Below are 21,835 nucleotides of genomic sequence, written 5' to 3' on the forward strand. Positions count from 1 at the left end.
GGAATGTGGAATAGAATGAGAAATGGAATGGAAAGTGGAGTGGAATGGAAATGAATGGAGTGTGGAAAGGAATGGAAAGTGGAATGCAATTTGGAATGTAATGTGCAATACAAAGTGGAATGTAATGTAAAGGAATGTGGAAAGAAACATGGAATGTAAAATTTAGTGGAACGTGGAACGTAATGGGCAATGTAATGGAATTGAATGTGGAATGGAATGGAATGGAATGTGGAATGGAATGTGCAATTGAATGAGGAAGGGAACGTGGAATGGAATGGAATGGAATGTGGAAAGGAAGGGAATGGAAAGTGGAAAGGAATGTGTAATGGAATGAAATGGAATGTGCAATTGATTGTAATGGTAAGTAGAATGGAATGGAATGGAATATGGATAGTTGAATTGATTGTAATGGTAAGTGGAATGGAATGGAATGGAATATGGAATGGAAAGGAATGGAATGAAATGTTGTGGAATGGACTGTGGAATGGAAAGTGGAATGGAATGGAATGGAACGTGGAATGGAACGTGGAATGGATCGTGGAAAGGAAAGTGGAAAGAATGTGCAATGGAATGTGGACTGGAACGTGAAATGGAATGCAAAGGAAAGTGGAATGGAACGTGGAATGGAATGGAATGGAAGGTGGAGTGGAATGTGGAATAGAACGGAAAATGGAATGTGGAATGGAATGGAATGGAATGTGGAAAGGAATATGGAATGGAATGTGGAATTCAATGGAATGGAATGTGGAATGGAATGTGGAATCGAATGGAATGGAATGTGAAATAGAATGTGGAATTGAATGTGGAATGGAACATGGAATAGAGAGTGGAAAGGAATGAAACAGAATCTGGAATGTAATGTGGAATGGAATGTATTGGAATGTGGAACGGAATGTGGAAAGGAATGAGGAATGGAAAGGAACGTGTAATGGAAAGTGGAACGGAAAGAGAAATTGAATGGAATAGAATGTGGAATGGAAAGAAATGGAATGTGGAACGGAATGTGGAATGGAATGGAATGGAATGGAATCCAATGTGGAATGGAAGGGAATGGAATGTGTAATGGAATGTGGAATGGAATGGAATGGAATGTGGAATGGAAGGGAATGGAATGTGGAATGGAACGTGGAATGGAAAGTGGAGTGGAATGTGGAATGGAATGGAATGTGGAATGGAAAGGAATGGAATGTCAAATGGAATGCAATTGTACGGAAGGTGGAATGGAATGGAAAGTAATGCACTGTGGAGTGGAATGTGGAATGGAATGTGGAATGGAACGTGGAATGAAATGGAATGGAATGTGGCATGGAATGTGGAATAGAATGTGAATTGGAATGTGGAATGGAATGGAATGGAATGGAATGTGGAATGGAATGAGGAATGGAACCGCATGGAAAGAGGAATGGAATGTGGAATGAAATGTGGAATGGAATGTGGAATTGAGTGGTATGGAATGGGATGTGCAATGGAATGTGGAATGGAATCTGGAAAGGAATGTGGAATGAAATGTGGAGTGGAAAGTTGAATGGAGTGGAATGGAATGGAATGTGCAATGGAATGGGGAATGCAACGTGGAATTTAAGGGAATGGAAGGTGGAATGCAATGTGGAATGGAATGTGGAATGCAATGAAATGGAATGGAATGTGGAATGGAATGGAATGTTATGTGGAGTGGAAAGGAATGGAATAGGGAAAGGAATGTGAAATAGAAAGGAATGGAATGTGGAATAGAATGTGGATTGAAATGTGGAATGGAATGGAATGGAAAGCGGAATGGAATGTAAAATGGAATAGACTGGAATGCGGAATGGAATGTGGAATGGAATGTGGAATTGAATGTGAAATGGAAAGAAAAATGGAATGTGGAAAGGAAAGGAATGGAATGTGGAATGCATTGTGGAATGGAAAGTGGAAAGGAATGGAATGGAATGTGGAATGGAACGTGGAATGGAATGGAATTAAAAGTGGAATGGAACGTGGAATGGAACTCAGAAAGGATTTTGGAATGAAACGTGAAATATAATGGGCAATGGAATGTGGAATGGAACAAGAAACGGAATGGAATGGGAAGTTAAAGGGAATGTAGAGTGTAATGTAGAATGGAAGGTGGAAAGGAACATGGAATTTAATGGAATGGAATGTGGAAGGGAATTGAATGGAATGTGGAAAGGAATTTGTAATGGAATGGAATGCAATGTGGAATGGAAAGTGGAATGGAGTGGAATGGAATCTGGAATCGAATCTGAAATGTAATGTGGAATGAAACATGGAATGCAATGGAATGGAACGTGGAATGGAATGTGGAATGCAACGGAATGTATTCCGGAATGGAAAGTGTAATGGAATACAATGGAAAGTGGAATGGAGTGGAATGCAATGTGGAATGGAATGTGGACTGGAATGGAATGCAATATGGAATGGAACGTTAAATGGAATGTTATGGAATGTAGAATGAAATGTGGAATGGAATGTATTGGAATGCGGAATGGACTGTGGAATGGAATGTGGCACGGAATGTGGAATGGAACGTAATGGAATGTGGAATGGAATGTGGAATGCAACTTGGAATGGAATGGAATGCAATGTGGAATGGAATGGAATGGAATGTGGAATGGAATGGAATGGAATGTGGAATCGAATGTAGAATGGAATGGAATGGAAAGTGGATTGGAATGGAATGGAAAGTGGAATGGAATGTGGAATAGAATGTGGATTGGAATGTGGAATGGAAAGGAATGCAACGGATTATGTAATGGAATATGGAATGGAATGGAACGGAATGAGGAATGCAATGTGGAATGAAGTATGGAATGGAATGTGGAATGGAGTGGAATGGAATGGAATATGGAATGGAATGCGGAATCGAATGAGGATTGGAATGTGGACTGGAATACGGAATGAAATTTGGAATGGAATGCGGAAAGCAATGTGTTATGGAACGTGGAATGGAATTTAATGGAATGTGCAATGGAACGTGTAATGGAAAGGAATGGAAAGTGGAATGGAACGTGGAATGGAATGGGGAATGCAATGTGGAATGCAACGGGCAATGGAACGTGGAATGGAACGTGGAATGAAATCGAATGGAAAGTGGAATGGAACGAGGAATGGAAGGTGGAATTGAACGTGGAATGCAATGGAATTGAACATGGAGTGGAAGGTGGAATGGAGTGTGGAATGGAACGTGGAATGGAAAGAGTAAAGCAATGGAATGGAACTTAGAAAGGAACATGAAATGGAATGTGGAACGAAATGTGTAATGGAAAGGAATGGAATGTGGAATGGAATGGAATGGAATGTTGAGTGAAATTGAACTTGGAATGGAATGGAATGGAATGTGGAATGGAATGGAATGGAATGGAATATGGAATGGAATGGAATGTAATGGAATGTGGAATGGAAGGGGAATGCATGTGGAATTTATTGTGGAATGGAAAGGATTGGAATGCGGTGTGGAACGGAATGAAATATAGAATGGAATATGCAATGGAATGAGGAATGGAATGTGGAATGGAATGTGGAATGGAATGGAATTGAATGTGGAATGGAATGGAATGGAATGGAACGTGAAATGGAAAGTGGAATGGAAAGTGGAAGGGAAAGTAGAATGGAACGTAGAATATAATGTGGAATGGAAAGGAATGGAATGTGGAATGGAATGGAATGGCATATGGAATGGAATAGAATGGAATGGAATGTGGAATGGAATGTGGAATGGAATGTGGAATGGAATGGAATGGAACGTGATATGGAAAGTTGAATGGAATGGAATGAAATGTGGAATGGAAGGTTTAATGGAATGGAGTGGAAAGTGGAATGCAACGTGAAATGGAAAGGAATGTGGAATGAAATGTGGAACGCAAAGGAATGGAATGCAATGCAATGTGGAATGGAATGGAATGGAATGTGGAATGGAATGGAATGGAACGTGGAATGGAATGGAATGGAATGTATGGAATGTGGAATGGAAGGGGTAATAGAATGGAATGAATTGTGGAATGGAATGTAATGGAATGTTGAATGGAAAGGAATGGAATATGGAATGTGTAATGGAATGGAAAGAATGTGGAATGGAATGGAATGGAAAGAATGTGGAATGGAATGGAATGTGGAATGGGATGGAATGGAAAGTGGTATGGAATGGAATGGAATGTATGGAATGTGGAATGGAAGGGGTAATAGAATGGAATGAATTGTGGAATGCAATGTAATGGAATGTTGAATGGAAAGGAATGGAATATGGAATGTGTAATGGAATGGAAAGAATGTGGAATGGAATGGAATGGAAAGAATGTGGAATGGAATGGAATGTGGAATGGGATGGAATGGAAAGTGGTATGGAATGGAAAGGAATGTGGAATGGAATGGAATGCAATGTAGAATGGAATGTGGAATGGACTGGAATGGAATGTGGAAGGGAATGTGGAATGCAATGGAATGGAATGCGGAATTGAATGGCATGGAAAAGAATAGAACGTGGAATAAAATGTAATGTGGAATGGAATAAGGAATGGAATGGAAGGGATTGCAGAATGGAAAGTGAAATTGAATGGAATGGAAGGTGGAATGGAGGAATGGAATGGAAGGTGGAAGGGAGGAATGGAATTGAATGTGGAACGGAATGGAATGGAATGTGGAATGGTATGTGGAATGGTATGTGAAATTCAATGGAATGGAATGTGGAACTGAATCGAATGGAATGTGGAATGCAAAGTGGAATAGAATGGAATGGAATTTGTAATGGAATGGACTGGAATGTGGAATGGAATGGAATGGAATGTGGAATGAAATGGAATGGAATGTGGAGTTGAATCTAATGGAATGTGTAATGAAATGTGGAATGGAACGGAATGGAATGTGGAATTGAGTCGAGCGGAATGTGGAATGGAATGGAATGGAATGGAAGGTGTAATGGAATGGACTGGAATGTGGAATGGAATGGATTGGAATGGATTGTGGAATGGAATGGAATGGAATTTGGAGTGGAGTGGAATTCAGTGGAGTGGAATGTGGAATGGTATGTTTAATGGAATGGAATGGAATGTGGAATGGAACGTGGAATGGAAAGTGGAATGTAATGTGGAATGGTACGTGCAATGGAATGGAATGTGCAATGATATATGGAATGGAACGGAACGCAATGTGGAATGGAATGGAATGTGGAATGAAATGGATTGGAATGTGGAATGGAATGGAACGGAATGCGGAATGGAATGCTATGGAACGAGGAATGGAAAGTGTAATGTAACGTTTAATGGAATGAAATGGAATGTGGAATGGAATGGAATGTGGAATGGAATGCAATTTAATATGGAAGAGAATGGAATGCTGTCCGGAATGGAATGTAAGGAATTGTTGAATGGAATGGAATTGAATGTGGAATGGAATGGAATGGAATGGAATGTGGAATGGAATGTGGAATGAAATGGAATGGAATGTAAAATGGAATGTGGAATGGAATGTGGAATGGAATGTGGAATGGAATGGAATGGGATGTGGAATGGAATGGGATGTGGAATGGAATGGAATGGAATGGAATGGAATGTGGAATGGAATTTCGAATGGATTTGGAACTTAATGTGGAATGGAATGGATTGGTATGTGGTATGGAACGGAATGAAAAATGAAATGCAATAAGGAATGGAATGTGGAATGGAATGTGGAATAGTATGAGGAATGGAATGTAATGCAATGGAATGTGGAACGGAACCTGGATTGGAAAGTGGAATGTAACGCGGAATTGTACGTGCAATGGAATGGAAGGTGGAATGGCATGTGGAATGGAATGGAACGCAAAGTGGAATGGAATGGAATGGAATGTGGAATGGAATGGAATGTGGAATGAAATGGACTGGAATGTGGGATGGAATGGAATGGAATGCAGAATGGAATGCTACGGAACGAGGAACGGAAAGTGGAATGTAACGTTTAATGGAATGGAATGGAATGTGGAATGGAATGGAATGTGGAATGGATGCAATAGATTATGGAAAAGAATGGAATGCTGTCTGGAATGGAATGTAAGGGAATGTGGAATGGAATGGAATTGAACGTGGAATGGAATGGAATGGAATGTGGAATGGAATGGAATGTGGAATGGAATGTGGAATTAAATGGAATGGAATGTGGAACGGAATGTGGAATGGAATGGAATGGAATGTGGAAAGAAATGGAATGAAATGGAATTTGGAATGGAATGTGGAATGCAATGGAAACAATGTAGAATGGAATGGATTGTGGAATGGAATGTGTAATGGAATGGAATTTAAAGTGGTATGGAATGTGGAATAGAATTGAATGGAATGTGGAATGGAATGGAATGTTGAATGGAATTGAATGGAATGTGGAATGAAATGTGGAATGGAAGGGAGTGGAATGTGGATTGGAATGGAATGGGATGTGGAATGGAATGGATTGGTATGTGGAATGGAACGTGGAATGGAATGTGGAATGGAATAGAGTGGAATGTGGAATGGTATGTTGAATGGAATGGAACGGAATGTAGAATGGAACGTGGAAACGAATGTGGAATTGAATGTGGAATGGAAAGGTATGCAATGAAATGGAATGTAAAATTGAAAGGAATGGAATGTGGACTGGAATGGAATGGAAAGTGGAATGGAATGGAATGGCATGTGGAATGCAATGTGGAATGGAACGTCGAATGGAATGGAATGGAAAATGGAATTGAATGGAATGGAACGTGGAAAGGAATGGAATGGAATGTGGAATGGAATGAAATAGAATTTGGAATGGAATGGAATTCATTGTGGAATGGAATGGAATGGAATGTGGAAAGGAATGCAATGGAAAGTGGAATGGATTGGAATGGAATGGAATGGAATGTGTAATAGAATGTAACGGAATGTGGAATGGAATGGAATGGAATGTTTAATGGAATGTGGAATGGATTGGAATGAAATTTAATGGAATGTGGAATGGAATGGAATCGAATGGAATGTGGAATGGAACGTGGAATCGAATGTGGAGTGGAATTGAATGGAATGTGGAATGGTATCTGGAATGGAATGGAATGGAATGTGGAACGGAACGTGGAATGGAATGTGGAATGGAATATGGAATGGAACGTGGTATGGAATGGAATGCGGAATGCAACGGAATGCAATGTGGAATGGAATTCAAGGTGGAATGGAATGGCATGCAATCTGGAATAGAATGTGGAATGGAGTGGAATAGAATGTGGAATGGAATTGAAAGGAATGTGGAATGGAATGGAATGGAATGAGTAAAGGAAAATGTAATGGAATGATAATCCATTCCACATGCCATTTCATTCCATTCCACATTCCAAAACATTCCATTCCACATTCCAACCACATCGCATTCCTTTCCACAACACATTCCATTCCATTCCATTCCACATTCCTTTCCATGTCACATTCCATTCAATTCCATTCCACATTACATTCCATTCCATTCCGCATTCATATTCCATTCCATTCCAATCCACATTCCATTCCATTCCATTCCACAATTCCACAATCCAATCCATTCCATTCCACATTCCATTCTATTACATTCCACATACCATTCCATTCCATTCCAGTCCATTCCACATTCCATACCATTCCATTCTATTCCACATTCCATTCCATTCCATTCCAAATTCCATTCCACTCCATTAAATTCCACATTCCTTTGCATTCCATTCCTCCTTCCATTCCATTCCCTTCCACATTCCATTCCATTATATTCCATTCCACATTCCATTCCATTCCCTTCCACATTCCATTCCATTATATTCCATTCCACATTCCATTCCATTACATTCCATTCCACATTCCATACCATTCCATTCTATTCCACATTCCATTCCTTTCCATTCCACATTCCAATCCGTTCCATTCCATCCCACCTTCCATTCCTTTCCATTCCACATTCAATAACATTCCATTCCATTCCACATTCCATTCCTTTCCATTCTCCATTCCATTCCGTTCCATTCCACATTCAAATCCGTTCCATTCCATTCCATTCCACATTCCATTCCCTTCCTTTCCACATTCCTTTCCATTCCATTCCACAATCCATTTCAAATTACATTCCATTCCACATTCCATTCCACATTCCATTCCATTGCATTCCACTTACCATAACATTCAATTCCACATTCGATTCCATTCCATTCTCTACCATTCCACAATCCATTCCATTCCATTCCATTCCACATTCCATTGCATTCCATTGAATTCCACATACAATACCATTCCATTCGTCATTGCATGCCAATGCATTCCACATTCCATTCCATTCTATTCCATTCTACATTACATAACATTCCATTCGATTCCACATTCCATTCCTTTCATTCCACATTCCATAAAACTCCGTTCCATTCCACATTCCAATCTTTACATTCTACATTCCATTCCATTCCATTTCACATTCCAATCTTATCCATTCTATTCCATTCCAGTTTCCATTCCCTTCCATTCCAGATTCCTTTCCATTCCATTCCACATTCCATTCCACGTTCCATTCCACGTTCCATTCCATATTCCATTCCATTACATTCCACTTTCAATTCCATTCCATTCCATTCTATTCCATTCTGAATTCTTTTCCATTCCATTCCATTCCAAATTATATTCGACATTCCATTCCATTCCATGCCACATTCGAATCCATTTCATTCCACATTCCATTCCATTCTATTCCACATTCCATTCCTTTCCATTCCACATTACATTCCACTTTCCATTCCACGTTCCATTCCAAGTTCCATTCCACGTTCCATTCAATTCCATTCCACGTTCCATTGCAAAATCCATTCCATTCCATTCCACATTCTATTCCACAAATGAATGCACATTCTATTCCACATTCAATTCCGTTCCATTGCACATTCCATTACATTCCATTCCACATTACATTCCACATTCCATTCCATTCAATTCCATATTACATTCCATTCCATTCCACATTCCATTCCAATTTGCCTTGCGTTACATTCCACATTCCATTCCATTACATTCCACATTTAAATCCATTCCATTCCGCATTGGATTCCATTCCTTTCCACGTTCCATTCCACTCCATCCCACATTGCATGCCATTCCTCTCCGCATTCCATTCCATTCCATTTAAACTTTCCATTACATTCCATTCCACATTCCATTCCATTCCACATTCTATTCCACATTGAATTATACATTCCATTCTATTCCATTCCACATTCCATTGCACATTCCATTCCACATTCCTTTCCATTCCAATCCACATTCCATTCCACATTTCATTACTCATTGCATTTCTTTCCATTCTATTCCACATTTCATTCCATTCCGACCCACATTCCATTCCATTCCATTCCATTCCATTCCAAATTCCATTCCGTTCCATTCCATTCCTCATTCCATTCCGTTCCGTTACAACCAGATTCCATTCCACATTCCATCCCATTCCACTCCACATTCCATCCTACATTCCATTCCACATTCCATTCTACATTCCATTCCATTCCATTCCACGTTCCATTCCATTCCATTCCATTCCATTCCACATTGCATTCGATTCAATTCCATTCCATTCCACATTCCATTCCATTTCATTCCACGATCCATTCCATTCCATTTCACATTCCATTCCACATTCCATTCCATTCATTTTCACATTCCATTTCACATTGCAACCCATTCCATTCCGCATTCCATTCCACGTTACTTTGCACGTTCCATTCCACGTTCTTTTCCACAACATTCCTTTCCATTCCATTCTGAATTCCTTTCCATTCCATTCCAAATTATATTCGACTTTCCCTTCCATTCCATTCCACATTCCGTTCCATTCCATTCCGTATTCCATTACATTCCATTCCATTGCATTCCGCATTCCATTCCATTTCACACTGAATTCCATTCCACCCCACATTTCATTCCATTGAATTCCACATTCCATTCAACTCAGTTCCGCCTTCCATTCCATTGCATTCCTCATTCCATTCCATTCCACACTCCATTCCATTCCATTCAATTACACATTCCATTCCACATTCCAATCCACATTGCATTCCATTCCACATTCCATTCCATTCCATTCCAAGTTCTATTCCTTTCCATTCCATATTCCGTTCCATTCCATTTAACGTTCCATTCCATTCCATTCCACTTTTCATTCCATTCCACTCCACTTTCCATTCAATTCCATTCCACATTCCATTTCGTTCCACTTTCAATTCCATTCTATTCCATTATACATTCCAATCCACATTCCATTCCATTTCACCATTCATTCAATTCCATTCCATTCCAATTTCCATTCAATTCCGTTCCATTCCAAATTCCATTCCATTCCATTCCTCATTCCATTCCATTCCATTCCCCATTCCATTCCATTCCATTCCACCTTCAATTCCATTCCATTACACATTCCACTCCTTTCCATTGCATTCCATTCCACATTCCATTCCATTCCATACAATTCCATATTCCATTGCTTTCCATTCCACGCTCCATTTAATTCAATTCCATTCCAGATTACATTCCGCGATGCATTCCATTCCATTCCACATTGCATTCCATTCCATTCCGCTTTCCATTCCATTCCATTCCATTACATTCCACATTGCATTTCATACCATTCCGCATTCCATTCCCTTCCTTTCCATTCCACATTCAATTCCATTAAAATCCACATTCCGTTCCATTCCGTTCCACATTTCATTCCATTCAATTACACATTTCATTCCATTCCATTCCGTTCCTTTCCACATTCCATTCCATTCCATTCCATTCTATTCCCTTCCACATCACATTCCATTCCATTCCACATTCCATTCCATTACATTCCACATTTCATTCCATTCCATTGCATTCCCCATTCCATTCCAATCCATTGCATTCCATTTCACATTCCATTCTGCATGCCATTCCATTCCTCATTCCATTCCATTCCTTTGCATTCCACATTCCATTCCATTCCATTCCATTCCTCTCCACATTCTATTCCACATTCCATTTCATTCCATTCTACTCCTAATTCAATTCCATTCCATTCCACATTCCATTCCTTTCCATTCCACATTCCATTCCATTCCATTCCACGGTCCATTGCTTTAAATTCAACACTCCATTCCATTCGATGCCACTTTCCACTCCATTCCATTCCACATTCCATTTCATTCCAGGTCACATAGCATTCGTTTCCATTCCACATTCCATTCCATTCCATTCCACATTAAATTACATTCCACATTCCAATACATTCCATTCCACATTTCATTCCATTCCATTCCTTACTCCATTCCATTCCATCCATTACACATTCCATTCCACATTGCATTCCATTCCACTTTGCATTCCATTCCACATTCCATTCCATTCCTTTCCATTCCACATTACATTAAATTTCACACTCCTTTCCATTCCATTCCACATTCCGTTCCATTCCATTCCATTCCCTTACACTTTCTATTCCTCATTCCATTCCATTCCATTCAATTCCATTCCATTCCTAATTTCATTCCATATTCCATTCCATACCATTCCACATTCCATTCCCTTCCATTCCATTCCACATTCCGTTCCATTCCATTGCATTCCATGTTCCATTCCATTCAACTCAACATTCCATTCCACATTCCATTACATTCCATCCATTACACATTCCATTCCACATTCGATTCCATTCCACTTTCCATTCCATTCCATGTCCCATTCCATTCCGTTCCATTCCACATTGCATTCCATTTCACATTGCTTTCCGTTCCATTCCACATACCATTCCATTCCATTCCATTCCGTTACACGTTCTATTCCACATTCCATTAAATTCCATTCCACATTTCATTCCATATTCCATTCCCTTCCATTCCACATTCCATTCCATATTCCAATCCCTTCCATTCCACATTCTATTCCATTCCATTCCATTCCACATTCCATTCCATTCCATTTCTTTCCACATTCCATTCCCTTCATCTCCCCATTCTATTCCACATTCCATTCCACTTTCCATTCCATTCCATTCCACACTCCTTTCCATTCCTTTCCATTCCACATTCCATTCCATTCCATTGCATTCCACATTCCATTCCCTTCATCTCACCATTGTATTCCACATTCCATTCCACTTTCCATTCCATTCCATTCCACATTCCATTCCATTCCATTCCATTCCAAATTCCATTCCATTCCATTCCATTCCATTCCTCATTCCATTCCATTCCATTCCATTGCATTCCACATTCCATTCCCTTCATCTCACCATTCCATTCCACATTCCATTCCATTCCATTCCTTTCCACATTCCATTCCATTCCATTGCAGTATCCATTCAATTCCATTCCAAATTCCATTCCAATTTCCATGCCACAATCAATTCTATTCCATTCCACATTCCATTCCTTTCCATTCCTCTTTCCAATGCATTCCATTCCACATTCCATTCCATGTTCCTTTCCAACCCATTCCACGTTCCTTTAAAACCCATTGCACCTTCCGTTACAGGTTCCAATCCACATTCCATTCCACATTCCGTAAATCGTTCCATTCCATTCCATTCCACGTTCCATTCTCACCCATTCAACTTTCCATTTCACATTCCATTCCTTTCTATTCCACTTTCCATTCCTCATTGAGTTTTACATTCCATTCCACAATCCATTCCGTTCCATTACACATTCCATTCCACATTCGATTCCACATTCCATTCCATCCCATTCTACATTCCATTCCACTCCATTCCACATTGCATTCCACATTCCATTCCAAATTCCATTCCACATTCCATTCCATTTTCCATTTTACATTCCATTCCATTCCATTCCGCATTCCATTCCATTCCATTCCACATTCTATTCCACATTCCATTACACATTCCTTGACACATTCCATTCCATTCCATTCCACATTCTCTTCCACATTCCACTCCACATTCTATTGCATTCCATTCCACATTCCATTCCGTATTCCATTCAATTCAATTACCCATTCCATTCCACGTTACATTCCACATTCATTTCCACATTTCATTCCAAGTTCCATTCCAATCCATTCCACGTTCCATTCCAAGTTCCATTCCACATTACATTCCACATTGCACTCAACATTCCAATCCATTTAATTCCGCGTTCCATTCCATGTTCCATTCCTTTCTGTTCGACTTTCCTTTCCACATTCCTTTCCTTTTTATTCCATGTATCATTCCACATTCAATTCCACATCCCATTCCACATTCCATTCCGTTCCATACCACATTTCATTCAACATTCCATTCCACATTCCATTCCACATTCAAATCCATTTTATTCCATTCCTTTCAACATTTCATTCTTCAGTCCTTTCCATGCCATTGCACATTGCATTCCACATTGCATTCCACATTCCATTCAACTTTGCATTCCATTCCATTGCATGTTCCATTATACATTCCATTCCATTGCATTCCACATTTCATTCCGCCTTCCATTCCACATTCCATTCCTTTCCATTCCACATTCCATTTAACATTCCATTCCACATTCCATTCCATTCCATTAAACAATGCCTTCCACATTCCATTCCATTCCATTCCACATTCCATTCCACATTCCATTCCAATCCATTCAATTTCAATCCAAATTCCCTTCAATTTCAATCCACTTTCATTTCAATTCCATTCCACATTACATTCCATTCCATTCCACATTCCATTCCATTCCTTTCCACATTCCATTCCATTTCATTCCGCATTCCATTTCATTCCATTCCACATTCCATTCCACTTTCCATTCCATTGCATTCTACATTCCATTCCATTCCATTCCATTCAACTTTCCATTCCACTCTACTCCATGATCCATTCCATTCCACTCTACTCCATGATCCATTCCATTCCATTCCACATTCCATTCCATTCCATTCCATATTATATTCCACATTCCATTCCAAATCCCATGCCACGTTCCATTCCATTCCATTCCACATTCCATTTCACATTACATTGCACGTTCCATTCCATTGCATTCCACATTCCATTCCATTACATTCCACATTCCATTCCACGTTGCATTCCAATCCATTTCGCTTTCCATTCGCATTCCATTGCACATTCCATTTCACATTCCATTCATCATTCCGTGACATTCCATTCCACGTTCCATTCCATTCCATTGCACATTCCATTCCACATTCCATTCATTTGCATTCCACGTTCCATTCCACATTGTATTCCACATTCCATTCCACATTCCATTCCGTTCCATTCCACATTCCATTCCATATTCCTTTCCACATTCCATTAAAAATTCCATTCCTTTCCATTCCATTCCATTCCACATTCCATTCCACATTCCATTCGATTCCATTCCAAATTGCATTCCACATTCCATTCAACATTCCATTCCATTACATTACATATTTCATTCCACATTCCATTCCATTCCATTCCATTCCTTTCCAGATTCCATTTCCCATTCCTTTCCCAATTTCATTCCACATTCCATTCTCTTCCATTCCACATTCCATTCCATACCATTCCACATTCAATTCCATATTCCATTCAATTCCATGCCCCATTCCATTCCACATTCCACTTCATTCAATTCCATATTCCATTCCACATTCCATTCCATATTCCATTCCACATTCCCTTCCATTCCATTCCACATTCCGTTGCACTCCATTCCACATTCCATTCAATTCCATTCCACATTGCATTATACGTTCCATTCCATTCCATTCCAGGTTCCATTCCTCGTTCCAATGCACATTCCATTCCACATTCCTTTCCACATTCCACTCCATATTCTCTTCCACATTCCAATCCACATTTCATTCCACGTTCCATTCCAATCCATTCCACGTTCCACTCCACGTTCCATTCCACATTCCATTCCACATTGCCCTCAAAGTTCTATTCAATTCCATTCCGTGTTCCATTCCACGTTCCACTCCATTCCATTACCCTTTCAATTCCACATTCCATTCCACATTACTTTCCATTCCATTGCATATTCCATTCTACATTCCATTCCACTCCATTCCACATTCCATTCTACATTCCATTTCACAATCCATTAATTTCCATTCCACATTCCATGCCACATTCCTTTCCATTCCATTCCACAATCCATTCCATATTCCATTCCATTCCATTCGACATTCCATTCCACATTCCTTTCAATTCCATTCAATTTAATACCACATTCCTTTCCACTTCATTCCACATTCCATTCAATATCATTCCACATTCCATTACATTCCATTCCAGATTCCATTCCATTCCTTACCACATTCCATTCCATTTCCTTCCACATTCCATTCCATTCCATTCCACATACAATTCCACATTCCACTCTATTCCATTCCACTTTTCATTCCATTCAATTCCATTCCACATTCAATTCCACATTCTATTCCATTACCTTGTACATTCCATTCCACTTTCCATTCCATTCCTTTCTACATTCAATTTCATTCCATTCCATTCCACATTCCATTCCAAATTCCAGGCCACAATCAATTCCTTTCCATTCCACATTCAATTCCTCATTCCATTCCATTCCATTTCACATTCCATTCCATTCTATTACACGTTCCATTCTATTCACTTCTACATTCCATTCCATGTTCCATTCCAACCCATTCCACTTTCCATTCCACTTTCCAATCCACATTCCTTTCCTCATTCCGTTCATCGTTCCATTCCATTCCATTCCACTTTCTATTCTCACACATTCAACTTTCCATTTCACATTCCATTCCTTTGCATTCCGCGTTCCATTCCTCACTGAATTCCACATTCCATTCCACAACCCATTCCGTTCCATTCCACATTCCATTCCACAACTCATTCCGTTCCATTCCACATTCCATTCCACATTCCATTCCACAATCCATTCCATTACATTACACATTGCTTTCCACATTCCATTAAAAATTCCATTCCACATTCCATTCCATTCCATTCCATTTTCCATTCTACATTCCTTTGCATTCCATTCCACATTCCGTTCCTTTCCATTCCACATTCTATTGCACATTCCATTCCACATTCCACGACACATTCCATTCCCTTCCATTTCACATTCTATTCCACATTCCATTCCACATTCCTTTCCATTCCATTCCACATTCCATTCCATATTCCATTCAGTTCTATTCCCCATTCCATTAAATGTTCCATTCCACATTCCATTCCATGTTCCATTCCAATCCATTGCACGATACATTCCATGTTCCATTCCACATTACATTCCACATTGCGCTCAAAGTTCCATTCCATTGAATTCCGCATTCCATTCCACGTTCCATTCCATTCCATTTGACTTTCCATTCCACAATCCATTCCACAATCCATTCCATTCCATTCCATATTATGTTCCACATTGCATTCCAAATCCCATGCCACGTTCCATTCTATTCCATTCCACATTCCATTCCACATTCCATTGCACATTCCATTCAGCTTTCCATTCTACATTCCATTCCATATTCCATTTCACGTTCCATTCATCGTTCTGTTCCATTCCATTCCATTGCACGTTCCATTCCATATTCCGTTCATTTGCATTCCACGTTACATTCCACATTGAATTCCACATTCCATTCCACATTCCATTCCGTTCCATACCACATTCCATTCCACACTCCATTCCACATTGCATTCCACATTCCATTCTGTTCCACTGCACATTCCTTTCCACATTCCATTCTGCATTCCATTCCACATTCCATTCCGCATTAAACTCCTCACTCCATTCCACATCCCATTCCACATTCTATTCGCTTACGTTCCACATTCCTTTCCACATTCCATTCCACATTCCATTCCATTTCATTCCACATTCCATTAAACATTCCATTCCATTCCATTTCACATTCCATTCCGTTAAATTCCAGATTCCTTTCCATATTCCATTCCACATTCCATTTCACATTCAGTTCTACCTTACGTTCCACATTCCTTTGCATTCCATTTCACATTTCATTCCATTGCATTCCACATTCAATTTCACATTCCATTACTATCCATTCCACATTTCTTTCCACATTCCATTCCATATTCCATTCCTCATTCCGTTCAATATTCCATTCCACATTGCATTCCACTCTGTTTCACATTTCGTTCCACATTGCATTTCATATTCCATTCCATTCCATTCCTCATTCCATTCCATTCCACATTCCATTCCTTTCCATTCCACATTTCATTCAATTCCATTCCCCATTCCATTCCATTCCATTCTACATTCCATTCTACGATCCATTCCAATGTCCATTCAATTACATTCCACGTTCTGTTCCATATTCCATTCCATTTCATTCCAGTTTCCTTTCCACGTTCCATCCCACATTCCATTCCATTCCATTCCGCATTCCATTTGATTCCATTCCACATTCCATTCCATTCCATTCCATTCCACATTCCATTACACGTTCCATTGCATTCTATTGCACTTTCCATTCCACATTGCATTCAACTTTCCCTTCCAAATTCCAATCCACATTTCATTTCACTTTCTATTCCACTCCATTTCACAATCCTTTCCACATTCCACTCCATTCCGTTCTATTCCACATTCTATTCCATTCCATTCCACATCCCATTCTACATTCCATTCCAATTAATTCCATTCCACATTCCATTAAATTCCATTCCAAATTCCATGCCATTCCAATCCACATCCCATTCCACATTCCATTCCTCCTTCCATTCCACATTCCATTCCATTCCATTCCACATTCCATTCCATTCAATTCCACATTTCATTCCACATTCCTTTCCTCATTCCATTCCACTCCATTCGATTCCACATTCCATTACATTCCATTCCGCATTCCATTCCATTCCACATTCCATTCCAAATTCCATTCCACATTCCATTCCACGTTACATTCCATGCCATTAAACATTCCATTCCACTCCATTCCATTCCACATTCCATTCAATTCAATTCCACTTTCCATTCCTTTCCATTGCACATTCCATTCCATTCCATTCCATTCCAGGTTCCATTCCATACTGTTCCACTTTCTGTCCATTCCATTCCACATTCCATTCCACATTCCATTCCACATTCCAGAAAATTGCATTTCATTCCACATTACATTCCATTCCATTAGTCATTCCTTTCCTCGTTCCATTCCACTTTCCTTTGCGCGTTCCATTACATGTTCCATTCCACGTTCCATTCCATTCCATTCCACATCCCATTCCACATTATGTTCCATCCCATTCCACATTCCATTCCATTTCATTCCACATTCCATTCCACATTACGTTCCATCCGATTCCACATTCCATTCCATTCCATTCCACATTCCATTCCATTCCACGATCAATTCCATCTTCCGTTCCAATCGATTCTATCCCAGATTCCATTCCGCATTCTATTCCATATTCCATTCCATTCCATTCCATTCAACTTTCCATTCCACATTCCTTTTCTTTCCATTCCACATTCCATTCCATTCCACATTCCTTTCATCATTACATTCCAAGTTCCATTCCACGTTCCATTCCATTACATTCGACGTTTCATTCCTCATTCCAGTACACATTCCATTCCATTCCGTTACACAGTGCTTTCCACATCCCAATCCACATTCATTTCCATTCCATTCCACGTTCCATCCCATTCCATTCCACATTCCATTCCATTCCAGTCCACATTCCATTCCATTCCATTAAACATTCCATTCTATTTGCACTTCACATTCTATTCCGTTCCATACCATTCCACATTCCGTTCCATGCCATTCCATTCCTTTCCGCATTCCATTCCATTGCATTCCACATTGCTTCCCACATTGCAATCCATTGCTTTCCACATCCCATTCTATTCCATTCCACATTCCATTCCATTCCATTCCATTACACATTCTGTTCCTTTCCATTCCATTCCATTCCACATTCCATTCCATTCCATTGCATTCCAGATTCCATTCCATTCCCTTCCACATTCCAGTCCACATTCCATTCCATTCCTTTCCACATTGCATTGCACATTCCATTCCATTCTATTCCACATTCTATTACAAATTCCATTTCATTAAATTCCACATTCCATTCCATTCCAATCCACATTCCATTCCAAATTCCATTCCATTCCATTCCACATTCCATTCCACATTCCGTTCAATTCCATTGCACATTCCATTTGATTCCATTTCACTTTCAATTCCATTTCATTCCACGTTGCATTGCTTTCCTTTCCAAATACCATTCCACCTTCCAATCCACATTCCATTTCACGTTGCATTCCACGATCCATTACATTCCATTTCATATTCCATTCAACATTCCATTCGTTTCCATTCCACATTCCATTCCAATGCATTCCACATTCAATTCCATTCCGTTTATAATTCCGTTCTATTCCCTTCCATTCCGGTTTCCATTCTGCATTCCAATCCATTCAATTCCTTTCCATTCCACATTATATTCCACATTCCATTCCATTCCATTCCATTCCGCATTTCATTGCAGGTTCCATTTCACGTTCCATTCCACGTTCCATTACACTTTCCAATCTACGTTCTATTCCATTCCATTCCACATTCCATACCATTCCATCAACATTCTATTACAGATACCATTCTATTCCATTCCACATTCCTTTCCATAACATTACACATTCCCTTCCATATTTCATTCCCTTCCATTCCACTTTCCATTCCATTCTACGTTCTACTCCATTCCATTCCTCTTTCCATTCGGCATTCCATTCCATTCCACATTCCATGCCATTCCATTCCACATTCCATTCCACATTCCATGCCATTCCATTCCATTCCACATTCCATTACATTCTATTCCACGTTCCGTTCCATTCCATTCCACGTTCCATTCCATTCCATTTCACATTCCATTGCATTCCATTCCACGTTAGATTTCACCTTCCATTCCTTTCCATTCCACGTTCCATTACATTCAATTCCACGTTCCTTTCCACATTCCATTGTATTGCATTTCGCATTCCATTCCACATTCCAATACATCCCATTCCATTCCATTTGCCATTACATTCCATTTTATTCCACATTCCATTTCTTTTCATTCCATTCCACATTCCATTCCATTCCACGTTGCATTCCATTCCATTCCACATACCATTCCGCATTCCTTTCCTTTACATTCCACCTTCATTACAATGTTACATTCTATTTCATTCAACATTCCATTCCATTCGATTCCACATTCCATTCCATTCCATTCCACATTCCATTCCATTGCATTCCACATTCCATTCCATTTCATTCCACCTTCCATTCCACATTGCATTCCATTCCATTCCACATTCCATTCCATTCCATTCCACATTCCATTCCATTCCATTCCACATTCCATTCCATTCCAGTCCACGTTGCATTCCATTCCATTAAACATTCCATTCTATTTCCGTTTCAAATTCCATTTCATTCTATTCTGTTCCACATTCCATTCAAATCCGATCCAATCCATTGCACATTCCATCCCACTTTCCATTTCATCCCATTCCACATTGCATTCCATTCCATTCCACATTCCTTTCCATTCCATTCCATTGCATACATCTTTCAATTTCATTCCATGTTCCCTAACACATTCCATTCCACATACCATTCCATTCCATTCCACATTCCATTCCATTCCATTCAATATTCCATTCCACATTCATTCCATTCCATTCCAGATTGCATTCCACATTCCATTCCACATTACTTTCCATTCCATTCCACATTGCATTCCATTCCATTCCACACTCCATTTCATTCCATTAAATTCCATTCCATTCCACATTCCATTCTATTTCTTTCCATTCCACATTCCTTTCCATTCCATTCCACATTCCATTCCACATTTCATTCCATTCCATTGCAGATTGCATTTCACATTCCATTCCTTTCCATTCCAAATTCCTTTCAATTCCATTCCACCTTGAATTCCCCATTCCATTCCATTCCACATTCCATTCAATTCCATCCCACATTCCTTCCCATTCCGTTTCACATTCCATTCCTTTCCATTTCATTCCACATTGCATTCCATTCCATTCTACATTCCATTCTATTACATTTCATTGCATTCCACAGTCCATTCCATTCCATTCCACATTCCATTCCATTCCTTTTCACATTCCATTGCATTCCATTCCATACCACAGTACATTCCATTTCATTCCACATTCCATTCCATATTCCATTACAAGTTCCATTCCACATTCCATTCCTTTACATTCCACATTTCATTGCATTCGACTCCATTGCATTCCACATTCCATTCCATTCCATTCCTTTGCATTCCACATTCCATTCCATTCCATTCCGTTTCATTACACATTCCATTGCATTCCATTCCACATTCCATTACAATCCTTTCTACATTCCATTCCATTCCATTCCACATTCCATTCCACATTCCGTACCATTCCATTCCACATTGCATCCCATTTCGTTGCACATTTAATAACTCTTCATTCCATTCCTTTCCACATTGCATTCCATTCCATTCCATTTCACATTCCATTCCATTCGATTCCATTCCACATTCCATTCAATTCTAGATTGCATTCCATTCCATTCCACATTCCATTCCATTCCATTTCACTCCACATTCCATTCGTTTACATTACAAAATTCCATTTCATTCTGTTCCAAATTCCATTGCTCATTCCATTTAAAATCCCGTTCCATTCCAGTGCACATTCCATTCCTTTGCATTCCACGTTCCATTCCACAAAGCATTCCCTTCCTTTCCACATTCCATTACATGTTGCATTCCATACCATTCCACTTATCATTCCATTCCATTCTCTTCCATTCTGCATTCCGTTGCATTCCACTTCACATTCCATTCCATTCATTTGCCTTCCATTGCAAATTCCATTCCATTCAGTTCCACATTCCATTCC

This window comes from Pongo pygmaeus, chromosome 23 (assembly GCF_028885625.2).
Source record: "Pongo pygmaeus isolate AG05252 chromosome 23, NHGRI_mPonPyg2-v2.0_pri, whole genome shotgun sequence".
Classification (NCBI taxonomy): Eukaryota; Metazoa; Chordata; class Mammalia; order Primates; family Hominidae; genus Pongo; species Pongo pygmaeus.